Raw genomic sequence first — 15,081 nt, 5'->3', positions numbered from 1 at the left:
AATGACTAAATAGTATTCAATCATATAGATTTAAACAATTTAATCTCCTAGGGGCTCAAAAGGTTTTTTTTTTCATTTTTAATCATTATAAATAATGTTAAAATGATGTCTTTGCTGATAAAATTCAGTACATAGCTATGATTATCTTAGGATTCTCACAAGTAGAATTGATAGGATAAAGGACATGTGTGTTTTTAAAGAATATGAATACCATTCCAAATTTTCCTTATAAAGGTCATGCCAATTTATACTCCTGGCTCCTTCTATCAGCCTATAAGCATTCCCATTTTTTTTACTTTCTCAATAACATGTACTTTTCAAGATGTTAATTCAGGGGAACACTGTCTATGCTGATTAAGCAGATTTGAAGGGAAGCACACATCAAATTCTTGTTATTCCCATTTTCTGCCATACTCAGCCTTTCAAACACTCCCCTACACTCTTCCCTTATTTCCTCCTTGGCATTATTTGGGTACCCATCTATCTCTTACATTAAAGTTGCTTAGAAAGAATTCCTACCCTTGAGTTCCTAACCAAATCCTTGCCAATGTTGTCTGTAGGCAGCACACTCATTTAGTTTTGAATTTATTTGTTCCAACACTTACCAGGGGCCTACTGAGCACCGAGCACATCAATTAAATAAAACACAGTCGTCGTACTCAAGGATTTTACAATGGAGTTGAAGAGAAGAAACATACACATTTCGACAACAATGATTAAGCACTAATGATGTAGGAGGCCCCCAGAATACAGAAATAAAAAATAACTAGCCCGTGACCTCTAGCAGCTTATGATTTCATGGAGAGGAGAGACCATAGACAGACAATTTCACCATCACATGATTAGTGCTATGTATATCACAGTCCTGTGCAAGCAGAGGGCACCACGATGTGCTGGGGAAAGAATGAGCTTCAGAATCAGGCAGACCTAGGGATGAATTTATGTTTTTCAACTTTCTAGTTCCGTGACCCTAGGCAAGCCACTTGACACTTGTTTGCATATACCAAACTTAATGTGCAGCTCAAAAGGTGTGTGCAGGGCCCTGTTAAACTACATGGAGACACCTGGTAAATGGTTGCTGTTAGCAGGGTATGGTCAGGGATGGATTCTTAAAAAAGGAGGGGTTGGGGCCGGGCGCGGTGGCTCAAGCCTGTAATCCCAGCACTTTGGGAGGCCGAGGCGGGTGGATCACGAGGTCGAGATCGAGACCATCCTGGTCAACATGGTGAAACCCCGTCTCTACTAAAAATACAAAAATTAGCTGGGCGTGGTGGTGCCTGCCTGTAATTCCAGCTCGGGAGGCTGAGGCAGGAGAATTGCTTGAACCCAGGAGGCGGAGATTGCGGTGAGCCGAGATCACGCCATTGCACTCCAGCCTGGGTAATAAGAGCGAAACTCCGTCTCAAAAAAAAGAAAAGAAAAGGAGGGGTTGGAACGGGATCAGAAGGTGTTGCATCATTGGGCACAAAAGGTGGAGAAAGGGATTCCAAGCAAGGGGAACAGCACCTGCAAAGTGGGGACTTGAAAACACGTGACCTGTTTGGAAACTTATGGAAGTTTTATGGTGTATCATAAAATGAGAGATAGGAAAGGGTAGAAAACAAGGAACAAGAAGTAGGCAAAAGATCTGCAGAGGGCTTTGTAAGTCACAGTGAGGAGCATGGATGTTAAGCTCTGTAGCTGTGCTGTCCAATACAGTGGCCACTGGCTGCCTGTGGCTGTTTAAATTTAAATTAAATTAAAATAAATTAAATTTAAAATTCAGTTCCTCAGTCACACTAACTACATTGCAAGTACTGAGTAGCTGCATACAGGTAGTGGCCACTGTACTGGACAGACACCATTATAGAGACTTCCTTTGGACCGTGCTGCCCTAGAGCCTTGCTACTCAAAGTGTTCCACAGATGAGCAGTATCAGCCTCACCTGGGAGCTACTTAGAACTGCAAGGGCTCAGGCTCCGCCTAAGAACTACTAAATTAGAATCCATGTTTTAACAAGTTCCAACCCTACCTTCACTGCAGGTGATTCACGTGAATGTAGACATTTGAGAAACTCTGCTTTCTAGAATGCGGAGCCATTGAAAGGCTTAAGCAGGAACAGCATGGTCACAGCATGGCCACATTTTATGTTTTTTTTTCTAGTGGGAGGATGAATAAGAAAAGGGCAAGACCAGAGGAAGAGAGACCAGTCAAGAGATGGTGGCAACAGGGCTGCTGCCACCACATTTGAGCAAGTTAGAAAAAGGTACCTCTTGTGGATAGAAGCACCGAATAGGCCTGAGCAGAGTCAGGCTGGATTTAAGCTCGCCCTCTGGCCAGGCACCCTGGGCAGTGAGCACCCTGTGTGAGCTTACAAGACAGCATGGTGGCAATTGTCCAGGTGGGCAATGAGGAAGGCCTAAACCACATGGCCTGAGGATATTGATTAACAGAAAAAAGCCGCCACTACATAGAGTGCTATTTTGTACAGCCGGGTGCTGTAGGAGGGGAGGGCAGCAGCAGGTGTGAGAGAGTAAGTCTGTGCCCTGCAAGAACCAGAAAGTAGGGCTGGCCTCTTCACATCACACGCTAATGGGTAGCCCTGCTCTCTATGGTGCCCCTGTCTCATTTCCCAACAGGAAAGTGATTAAACTAATTGCCTTTAACCAGTGCTGTATTTTGTGTGTATAATACCCATAATTTGGGGTTTCAATACAATCGCAGTAGATTATACTAATCACAGGAAAACTTCATTAAACTAATACAGGTTTATTCAAAAGACAGTTTTAAGCAATCAGCGTTCCCTAGTTGAAATGGTGCTTTCCTGTTTTATAATAAAAGATATTGAATAATTCAAAACTCTGTTAATTGGAACTCCATTTTTTTCTAAAATAATGGGAGTTTTTAGAAAATGTTAACCCATTTGGAGATGTGGTCATCTTTTAAGCCATGAATCATAATGCAAAAAAAGAAAAAGAAAACTTAGAAGGAACCTTAAGTAGAAGATCTTGAAACATAGTTCTATTTTGCATACTTTTGGATTTATGGGACAGGGGCCCTTCGGTAGCCCTCTACCAATTTACAATGAACCAGCAGAAAGGGAGTTGAAGAAATAAGTAAGCAAACCTCACGCTCCTCCCTCTCCCTCTTCTTCTCCTAGCATTCCTCCACCCCCTGCCACCCCACCATTGGCCAAATCTAACGGATAGGAGGCCAGGTGGTAAGGGAACCCGTTGCTGCAGTCCATTCAGGAGAGATTGCCGAAACACAAAGCCAGGTGGAGAAGAGTAAAGAGTGATCCGCACGAGTGAAGGGTAAATAACCAGCACCTGCCCCACAAGCACACTCACGGTTATCCACACACATATTTTCATAACACCTTATAGTTAGCAAGTGAGGAGTCTTTCAAACATTTTTCAAATAAGTATTGACCCGTAGCAGGTACTCCATATGTATTTATTGGATAAATCAATAACATATATTATTTGCCACTGAGCTGATCTTTTCTATTCTCAATAATTGGGCTTCTTTATAAATTGTTTTATTGTGGAGTAATACACATAAAATTTCCCATTTTATTCATTTTAAAGTATACAATTTGGTGCCATTAAGAACAGTCGTGATGTTGTGCCACCGTCATTCCTGTCTTGTTCCAGAAGTTTTCATCATCTCAAATGGAAACCCCATAGGACAAATTATTTTTGAAGTGACAGACTTGTTTTTCATGCAAAAATTGTGAGAGGCAAAGGATTTATATGATCTATTAGATAGTATGACAATCTTCCTATTAGTCAAGATTTTTACAAAAGACTTCAATATGATTTTATCAATAGAAACACAGTGAAATACATAGAGTAGTTACATAGAATTAACATACAGACAGTTAATTCAAACATAGGACCTGGGTATTTGAGGAAATAACTTTCCGTAGACTACCTTGATTGATCAAATTGGCCAGAAAGTCAATTATCTTTCATTTCAGTTTGACTATAGAGAGATGTGAATGCCCTAATAGCACATCCTTCCTCCTTTTCAAATGATTGAGGAAATAACCATTTTCAATTCCCAAGCCTTGCCAATGAAGCCAAATACATCTCTAAAAGTTTTGATAACATAATTTGACAATCTCCGTCAGCCAGTTCATGGCAGCAGGGAGGTCTAATCCTGGTTCTGTCATCGCTAGCTGCATGCATGCAGGGGCAATCTGACCACTCTTATTTGTAAAACAGGGATTTCCAGGCCCGGACTTTGATTCCCTAAAGCCCCTGGCAGCTCTAACATGCCTTGTGACTCTAGCTCTGCCCACAAACCTCTGAAGCTTTCACTGGAAAATGCTCTTGGTCTATGCACATCAAATATCTAAACACACAGTATTTACCCTTCTGATGAAACAGCCAGAGTGGAATTTGACCTTTTCAATAAATCATGTACGTGAGAGCCAACATTCTGTGCACATAAAGCCAGCCGGGGACAGGTTTAGCATTTGGCCATGTAAGTAAGGCACATTTGTTGACTAACATGTTTTCAGTAAGTATTTTAATGACATGAGGAAGCTAGTTCTGACCTATTGTCAGCAGCACAGTTTTCCCTATAGGACTGGTTGACTGGCTCTAATTCATCCCCACTCTCCCACCTGGTCTCCTTGGCAACCAAGGGCCTAAGTCTATGAGATATTTGTAGGACATCCGGCCAGGATGAAGGCGTAGACTAGTGCTATCAGAGATCAAGTCCATGGCCTTGGCCTTTGAAGATCCCAAGCAAATTAAAGAACTGCAACCACAAGCCGAGATGTGAAAGGACCCAATCTGCTGGTGAGTCAGATTAGCACAGCGGCTGAGAATGCAGGCTCTGCAACCAGGCTGCTTGGAACTAAATGCCAGCCTGTCCCTTACTTACGGTGGCGCCTTGGGCAAGTTGATTTGACTCTCTGGGCCTCAATGTCCTCATTCATAAAATGAGTTTAATAAAAGTACTTTCAGGCCGGGTGCAGTGGCTCACACCTGTAATCCCAGCACTTTGGGAGTTCAAGGCGGGTAGATCACGAGGTCAAGAGATCAAGACCATCCTGCCCAACATGGTGAAACCCTGTCTCTACTAATAATACAAAAAAATTAGCCGAGCATGGTGACACATGCCTGTAATCCCAGCTACTTGGGAGGCTGAGGCAGGAGAAACACTTGAACCAGGGAGTTGGAGGTTGCAGTGAGCTGACATCGCACCACTGCACTCCAGCCTGGTGACAGAGCAAGACTCCATCTCAATAAATAAATAAATAACATACTTTCCTCATATGGCTGTTGATAGAATTAAGTGCATTAAAACACTAAGATAATCTAGCCCTGTACATAGCAAGGGTCCATTACAAAGTAGGCAGTGGCAATAGCAATGTAAGGACTAGTAGCTAGGTTTAATACCAATTAGAAAAACGGGAATTTTCAAGACAACCACATGAAACATTGTTTTAGGCAGATCCACAGCAAAGATGGTGGGACTTTAAAAATGTAGCTTTGAAAGCCTCTGCTAGATTTTCGTGACCAAGTATACAAGGTTAGACTATCAGGGCAGGGATCTGAACCCAGTAAAAGTTTGTGGAGATTCAGATGATAGGTTTTGGTGTCAGACAGATAATGAGTTTGGATCCTAGCTTTGCAGATCACTAGCCACGCGAACTTGAGTAAGTCCATCTATTGAAGCCTTGGGGTTAGAAGCAAAACCCGCCCAGAGGGTCGTGCTAATGACTAAATAATGGATAATGCATGCAAAGTCTTCAGCATACTGCCTGGAACATAGCAAGCTATCAATAAATATTAATGGCTATTATTACTAGATCTGATGATGCACATATGACCTGTTTTTTCCTGTATTCCTAAGTTTATTTACTTATTCATTTCATCTGTCAAACACTTGTCAGTACTAGCTTTGTGCTTTTTATCAAATGGTACAGCAGGAAATTAAAAAATGATTAAGAAATGAGGTTCATGCTCCTAAATATCTCATAGACTAGCCCAGAAGTGAGTAATAGATACTCCAAGTAACAGGAGAGCCACTGCACAGCCCCCTTGCACAGTTTGAGATCACAGAGGGGAGCAGCCGTGGGAAGCAGGAGGCAGGTCATGACTAGAGGAGGTGTGTGAAAGAGGTTCTCGATGGCTGAGGACAGGCTGTATGGTCTAACGGTGAGGGGCACAGGCTCTAGACTCCAAAGGCCTACACCCACAATTCCAGCTCTGCCACCATGAGCTTATGTGACTTGGTTAAGCTACTTTATTTCTCAGTGCCTCAGTTCCTCTCAGTTACAAACAATAAAATGATAATACCGACAGAATGTTAGTGATTAAAACATGTGAAGCATTGAACAATGCCTGACTTGTAGTAAGTTATTGTTATGGCTTGGATACGAGAATGGGAGAGGTCTTCAGGCACGTTAGTGATCAGGAGCTTCCTTTGCCTTTTTCTTAGCTACAGCTTATCAGAAACACATGTGGCCCTTAATATATTTCTAGTATATACTATACATCTTATCTATTATACATTTTACATGCATATAATACGTAAATTTGTCTTCACCTTTCACCTTCCCTTTGGGCCACTTTTAAGCAAGCACTAATTTTTTTTTTTGAGACAGAGTTTTGCTCTGTCACCCAGGCCAGAGTGCAGTGGTGCGATCTCAGGTCACTGCAACCTCTGCCTTCTGGGTTCAAGCAATTCTCCTGCCTCAGCCTCTCAAGTAGCTGGGATTACAGGCATGCGCCACTGTGCCCAGCTAATTTTTGTAACTTTAGTAGAGATGGGGCTTCACCATGTTGACCAGGCTGGTCTTGAACTCCTGACTTTGTGATCCACCTTCCTCAACCTCCCAAAGTGCTAGGATTACAGGTGTGAGTCACCACGCCCAGCAGCACTGATTCAATATAATGTGGCACACAGAAGCCACTTCCCTGTTGGCCTCCTGGCATCATCCCACCTCCTCAACACTCATCTCTCCAGGGTCCCAGCCTCACTCTGTCATTGCCCTGGGGTGGAGCTGGTGAGTGCCACGTCTCAGGGCTCTCCACATTTCCCTGACTGGGGTCCCTTTTGCCTGTGTTTTCAAATTCTTTAGGTAGAATGCCCACCACATAAGCCAGCCTCTTTCATGCTAAAACCAATCATCTCTCATAGAAAAATAGGTATCTATTTTATGTTAAAAGACCCCCTCTGCAGTATAGCAGAACAAAGAAAAACAAGAGGGGTGCATGCAGCGTTGAACCAACAGAAAATATATTAAGAAATTTTCTACTTAATTTTTCTACACTGAGGTCTAGCATAGAAACCACTTCATGGCTTTCTTTATAAGGTCACCCAATGCCAAGCTTAAGGCCCCTGAGGTCTAATTTAGGAGGGTTAAGAACTTAATCGAGGATTCTAAGAGCAGCTGGGTAGATGCATCATTCCCTAAACCCCATTAGGATTTTGATTCCAGCAGCATCAAAAGTCTTATCATCTCCTGACCACCAATGACTCAGTGAGCAGCCTGGCTCAGTGTGTCACCACGATGCTTGTCAGTGGATGCATCTGGCTTCTCTGGCCATATGGTGGTTTGGAAGAGCTCTTTTGTAGTTTGATGGTCTGGGAATGACTGGGGCTCTCTTCACATTCTGTGCTGCTGGCTCATTTCTGTTGGGAAGAGCGGCTGCTGCTGGGGCTGACTTTGCCCTTGACACTGCTGACGGAAGCATTATGAACTGATGTTTTTCATCACTCAAGCCATATTGTTAAGGCAGATAGGTAAGAACTAGTAGTTTAGGAGCTGTCAACAAGCCACAGTTTTTGAATAATTAATATGTGTCCAAGTGTCAGTTGCTAGAGATACAGAGAAACAAACAAGACAAATGGCTCAGACGAGTGGGGGAGAGAGATGAAAATGGCGATCACAGTCGAATGGGATAAGTCCACAGGAGAGGGTGTGTGGGGGGCCATGGGAACTAAGAGAGCCAGAAATAGCTTCCAAAAAGTAGCTCAACTTGAGTTATAAAAAAAGACTATCATTAACTGAGCACCTACCATGCCTAGGTCCGCTCCCGTGTATTTTACTTATGTTATTTCAATTCATTCTCTCACCAAAGACACACTGCTAATAAGCAGCAGAGGTAGGGTTTGAATCTAGGGCAGTTTGAACCAAAATCCATTCCACTTCATCCCACCACTGAGAAACGAGGCAGGCCTGGGACAATGGGTGGGAACACAGGATCTCGGGCCAGGGAAACAGCCCCAGTAATGGGAAACAACTGTGGACGCTAAGCCAAACAGAAATGCAAGTGTAGATAGTCTCTCCCAGGCCTGTGGCAGCACGTGGCGCAGTCTCCTGCTGAGCCCCGAAATGGCCTTAGACTCCTTCTCCATTCACTTGTGCACCATCTCTATGGATCCGTTTTGAAACCTATTTGCCAAATGGAATAACTAGATGAATCTGGAAGGTCCATAGAGGTTCAATAGGAACTCACAGAGCCAAAGGTTCAGGAAGGACACTTTTTTTCAAGTTCTCAGTTGCCTCACGGGAAGAACGTTACCCCTGGAAATTCTACCACTCAAATGTTGAGGCTAATGCTTACCTAAGGAACAGGACCTGAATTCAAAGTTAAGGTGCCTTTCTTTAATGTTGAAATCCCAGTATTAACTACCAGAAAACACTTGATGACTAACCCAAATCCAGACTCTAGAATGGCACCGAAAGCTTGGTAAGAAGTGCTCAAACTTGGGCTTTGCATTGAATATGTAAGAACAGATTCACATCAGCTACTTGCTTTGCTCTTCTATTTAATTAAAGTACTTTTACTGTAGTTTTGCAGAAGTATTAAAGGCTACTCACCTTTGGTTGAAATGTTTATATTAGGCTGAACCAACTTGGAACATCACTTTGATCCAGTCAGAACTTTGATTAAAAACCTACAACATTTTCTGTCTCTACAGGTTTTGAGCAGTTGGCTGATGTTTGATGCCCGTTTGGGATTAATCTCCATATCCCATTAGGGAGATCTCAGGTAATATTTTTCATCGGGGGACGCTGGCTGCAATATCTTTGTAATATTCTTGCAGAAACTCCTATGGGCTTAAACATATGACATTCAAAAAACAATATGTAAATGAATTCCTATCCATTTTATCAAGGGGGTTGTTTTCTCCATTTGTAATCTGTTTTTATGATTTTACTCTTCCTGCAGGAAACAAAAGAAGTAAGAGGTGCATTCAGGCCACACCCGTAACATTGAGATCAGCTCTCTGTGATGAAACTGGAAGCAAATTCCAGATGAGAGCCCCAGTTGTTCCAGAAAAGCATTGCAAAGCCCAGTGTTCCTGACTAAGTTGTCACACACAAAGCAGAATCCTTGATGAGAGTCATACAACATCTGTTGCCTGGGTAACCATCAATCCATCAAGCCAGCCTTGAGTCATAAACGGTGAGAGGAGAAGGGCTGCCAGGAAACAGGGGTGTACAGACGCTTCTTGTTCCTCCCCACCTCCAGATGTGGCCTGAGGCTTCCATGGGTTAATAGAAGCCTACTGTTGGGTCCCTACAGACCTACAAGAACCCCTCTTACCTTAACTCTAATTTGAGGATTCTTGGATCTCCATTAGTCTTATTATGAAACCTCCTCAGGTTCTTATCAGTGCTTAGCACCTTACCAGCCCTAAGCCACGGTCCTCAAAATGCCAGTCCACTGATTGGCAGGACACTGTTCACAGGATGCATCCTGGACTGCACTTCAGTGACACTAGACCAGGGTACCTACTCCTTAGGACAACCGCGGCAGCTCACCAGTGCTCACTCGCTTCCTGTCACCTGTCATTTTCACTTGGGACTGTGCTGATGATAAATCTATATACTTCTGCTTTCCATCACATCCAAGATGCTGTACACAAATTAAGAGAGAAAAATTAATAAATACGCCTTCACTGAGCGATTGGCCCTAGTTCTGTACAAACGCGCCTCAGTATATTCCCAAAAGATGTGAAAATAGGTGTCAAACAAAAACTTGTATGTGAATGTTCATAGCAGCACTATTTACTTCCCATAGCCAAAAGGTTGGAAACAAACTATATGTCCCTGGATGGATGAAAGGATAAATAAAATGTGGTGTAGTATACAATGAAATAGTATTTGGCTGTAAAAAGGAATGAAGTGCTGATACCCACTACTACATGGGTGGAAGTTGGAAACATACTAAATGAAACAAGCTGGACACAAAAAGTCACATATCCTGTTATCCCATTTACAGCGATATCCCAAAATATTCAGAATAGGTAAATTAGGGCCGGGTGCGGTGGCTCAAGCCTGTAATCCCAGCACTTTGGGAGGCTGAGGCGGGTGGATCACGAGGTCAAGAGATCGAGACCGTCCTGGCCAACATTGTGAAACCCCATCTCTACTAAAGGTGCAAAAAATTAGCTGGACATGGTGGCGCGTGCCTGTAATCCCAGCTACTCTGGAGGCTGAGGCAGGAGAATTGCCTGAACCCAGGAGGCAGAGGTTGCGGTGAGCCAAAATCGTGCCATTGCACTCCAGCCTGGGTAACAAGAGCGAAACTCCATCTCAAAAAAAAAAAAAAAAAAAAAAAAAAAAAAAAAAAAAAAGAATAGGTAAATTAGTACAAACAGAAAGCAAATTAGTGTTTGCCAGGGATTGGAGAGGAGGAAGTATGGGGAGACTTCCTAATGGATATGGAAGTATGGAGAGACTTCCTTTTGGAGTGATCAAATGTTTTAGAACAACATAGAGGTAATGGTTGTATAACATTGTGGAAGTGCGTAATGCCACTGAATCGTACACTTTAGAAATATTAATTCTATATTATGTAAATTGTACTTCCATAAAAAAGCAGTACAATGAAATGTGTTATTTTAAAATAAGAAAAGCAGAAAGAAAAATATTACCCTATAATTCTACCACCCCAAACCAAATACTGTTCCCAATTTATTCCATTTATGTTACATAGTAATAATTAATACTGAACATATAATTTATACTTTGTTTTAAAATTTAATGTTGTGTCCAGGATGGTCACAGTGGCTCACACCTGTAATCCCAGCACTTTGGGAGACTGAAGTGGGTGGATCGCCAGAGGTCAGGAGTATGAGACCAGACTGCACAATATGATAGAACCCTGTCTCTACTAAAAACACACACACACACAAAATTAGCCAGGCATGGTGACCAGGTGCCTGAAATCCTAGCTACTCAGGAGGCTGAGGCAGGAGAATCTCTTGAACCCAGGAGGCAGAGGTTGCAGTGAGCCAAGATCACACTCCAGCCTGAGAGATGGAGTGAGATTCTGTCTCAAAAAAAAAAAAAAAAAAAGTAATGTTATTTTCAAAGCATTATCTTTGTTAAATGTTTCATAATCTTTAACTACTGAAGAAAGTTTCTTAATATATTTCTAAAATTATTGTTCTAATTTGTATTGACACTTGAAATATGTGAAAATATCTGTTTCACACACATCATCTTTGCTAGCATTGACTAGTCTCCCAAAAAGAGGAAGAAAAAAGTATAACATAATTATTTTAATTCATTTCATTTGATTGTTATGTTGTTATCTACTTCATTTGATTATCTCAAAGTTTTTTTTAAAACTAATCAAGTGTTTAGTAAAGACTTGTCTATGCTTTATTTTGTTAGAGTAGATAGTAGTTAGTTATTATTGTTCTGAGGGTAATCCCACAGTAAATGCTTTTAAAAACTAGACTATATTTGTCCCTGAAGGAGGAATTAGAGAATTGGAAGACTGATATGATCAAATTACCTACTACAAACTGAGCAGAGATAGAAATTATGAAAGATAAGACATAGAAATAAAAGTTTAAAGTTCTGGAAAAAATAAAATAGGTCGACTGGGTACAGTGGCTCACGCCTGTAATCCCAGCACTTTGGGAGACTGAGGCAGGCGGATCACCTGAGGTCAGCAGTTCAAGACCAGCCTGGCCAACATGGTGAAATCCCATCTCTCCTAAAAATACAAAAGATTACCTGGGTGTGGTGGTGTGCACCTATAATCACAGCTACTCAGGAAGCTCACGCAGGAGAATTGCTTGAACCTGGGAGACTAAAGTTGGAGTGAGCCAAGAGCGTGCCACTGCGCTCCAGCCTGGGCAACAGAGCGAGCCCCCATCTCAAAACAAAACAAAACAAAAAAGTCAAATAGGTCATATCAACGAATGATTTGACCTTGCACAACTGTTGGAAGGGGTTAGACACTCCATGAAGCTATTGCCTTCCTGTCTGATACTGCAGTAGCCACCATCTAGCCCCTGTGACTACCAGTAGTCACAGATAGAAAACAGACTGGCATTGGTATATTTCCTAAAATGTGGGCTGTTTGTTTTTTTGTTTTTGTTTTTGTTTTATAGGCAGAGTCTTGCTCTGTCATCCAGGCTGGAGTGCAGTGACACAATCTCGGCTCACCACAACCTCCGCCTCCTGGGTTGAAGCAATTCTCCTGCCTCAGCCTTCTGAGTGGCTGAGACTACAGGTGTGTGCTACCATGCCTGGCTAATTTTTTCTATTTTCAGAAGAGACAGGGTTTCACTGTGTTAGCCAGGATGATCTTGATCTCCTGACCTCGTGATCTGCCCACTTTGGTCTCCCTAAGTGCTGGGATTACAGGCGTGAGCCACCGTGCCTGGCTGGCTGTTCAGTTTTACACATGGTCACCTCCTTATACCCCTAGATGTGTGTGTGGTGGAGGAAGGACAGTGGGTAGTGATGACAGGAGCGGGGACTGGGGAAACCCCCTGGTTTTTCTTCTCCAGGAATTAGTAGACATTAAATTTTAAGCCTGAAACTTAAAAGTAATCACAAGGGAAAAAAAGTTTTTTTTAGGTTTACTCTTTAACGTTACTCTGTTGAGATGCCACTCACACAGCAATGTGATAGAAAGCCGCACACACTACACTGCAACTTGGCTTGTTAATGAGTCACTGGAGATGAGGCACAGGAGCGCCACATCAGTGGCCAGCCTGCGACCTTTGCCCACGCCGTTCTGTTCCTCACTATGCCTCCTGGCTAAAGCATCCCTTTAGAAGATAGTAAAGAATGGTTGAATAAAAAGAGAACTTTAGATTTCCATAGACATCTTGTCTGTGTTCTCTAGTAAACCTAGGTAAGAATCTCACAAAGTAGCCTACCAGGTAGTGATCTGTCAAGATGCAAGATTCTCCCCTTTTCTATATGGGAGTAAAAATAACGGGAGAAATGGGTTCAACTTCAGTGTGCAGAAGCAACTGGGATTGAACTGTGATAAAACTGGTTGAAATAAAGAACGCACATCATATGGCTTCCACTTACGATGAGAGGAAGCCATGTTCTCACTGGTCATTCGTCCATCCTTCAATGCCAAAATGCAATGCAGGATGCTTATTTTTATCCTCTATCATGTAGCGCCACCGGAGGCCAATCCCACCCTTCAACCACAGTACTCTGTTCATATCTAGTGTATATATTGGAATTATATTAAGATATTGTTTGGAAACAGATTCCGAATTCTAAAGTAAGTTTGTAAACCCACTGGAATTTAAGGTAAAAACCTATGACCTATAATCTATAATTAATTGGTTTGGATGTCAACTTTCTTCAAGCTGTGTTATCTTAGGCTAGCCACTTATTTTGCTTTTTGAATTCCTTACCTGAAACTTTGGTATACTATCTGATTATTCACTGAAGTTTCTGAGGATCAATCATGTGGGCAGTAAATAAGCTACAGGCCTGGGGGCCTGGAAGGGCTATTGCAGTACTCTACATAGGAGATGATAATGGCTTAGTATTGACAATGACAGTGTGAAGTATTTGGACTCAGAAATATTTTGAAGGTCAGGCTATAGGACTTGCTGATTTATTGATGAGGAGTGTGAGAAAAAGAGAAGAATTAAGAATGACACTAAGATTTTTAGCCTGAGCTACTGAAGAAAGATAAAGCTATGTTGAGAAAAGCTGAGAGTAGAGGAAAGAGAAAGAGAAGCAAGAGTAAGTGATGCGGCCGGAGTCCTAACGAACTCTCAGCGCTTTACCAAGACCTAAGAACTTCCTTGCCCTCTGTATTAGTCTGTTTTTCACACTGCTATAAAGAACTGACTGGCCGGGCTTGGTGGCTCAAGCCTGTAATCCCAACACTTTGGGAGGCTGAGGTGGGTGGATCACGAGGTCAAGAGATCGAGATCATCCTGGTCAACATGGTGAAACCCCATCTCTACTAAAAATACAAAAAATTAGCTGGGCATGGTAGCATGTGCCTGTAATCCCAGCTACTCAGGAGGCTGAGGCAGGAGAATCACCTGAACCCAGGAGGCAGAGGTTGTGGTGAGCCGAGATCGCGCCATTGCACTCCAGCCTGGGTAACGAGTGAAACTCCGTCTCAAAAAAAAAAAAAAAAAAAAAAAGAACTGACTGAGACTGGGTAGTTTATAGAGAAAGGAGGTTTAATTGACTCATAGTTCCACATGGCTGGGGAGGCCTCAGGAAATGTACAGTTATGGCAGAAAGGGAAGCAGGCATGTCTTACATGGCCGCAAGTGAGAGAGACATGAAGGAAAAACTGTCAAGCACTTAAAAAAGCACCATCGGATCTCAGGTGAAGTCACTCACTATCATGATAACAGCATGAGGAAAAATGGTCCCGTGATCTAATCACCTCCCTCCCTTGATGCATGGGGACTATAATTCAAAATGAGATTTGGGTGGGGACACAAAGCCAAACCATATCACTCACTGATCATGGAAGGGAAGGCACCATGGTGTCCTCATAATTCATTTCCCCCTTTTATTCAAGCTAATTGAGTTGGTTTCTGTTACATGCAACCAGATCATCTTTGCACTCAAGCTGCAACATCAACTCTTCCTTGGGGCTCCAGCCTTCAGGCCAACCCTGCAGACTGTGGATTTTACCAGCCTTCATAATTGCATGAGCCAATTCCTTAAAGTAACTCAGTCTCTCTCTGTGTCTCTGACTCTCTCTCTCTGTCTATATATACATGTTTATATGTACACACACACACACACACACACACACACACACACACTCGGATCTTATGGGTTCTGTTTTTCTGGAGAACGCTGACTAGTACAAACTGTGA

The sequence above is a fragment of the Saimiri boliviensis genome, chromosome 15, assembly GCF_048565385.1.
Source record: "Saimiri boliviensis isolate mSaiBol1 chromosome 15, mSaiBol1.pri, whole genome shotgun sequence".
Taxonomy (NCBI): Eukaryota; Metazoa; Chordata; class Mammalia; order Primates; family Cebidae; genus Saimiri; species Saimiri boliviensis.
The sequence above is the reverse complement of the archived record's forward strand: the minus strand, read 5'-3'. Positions refer to the sequence as shown.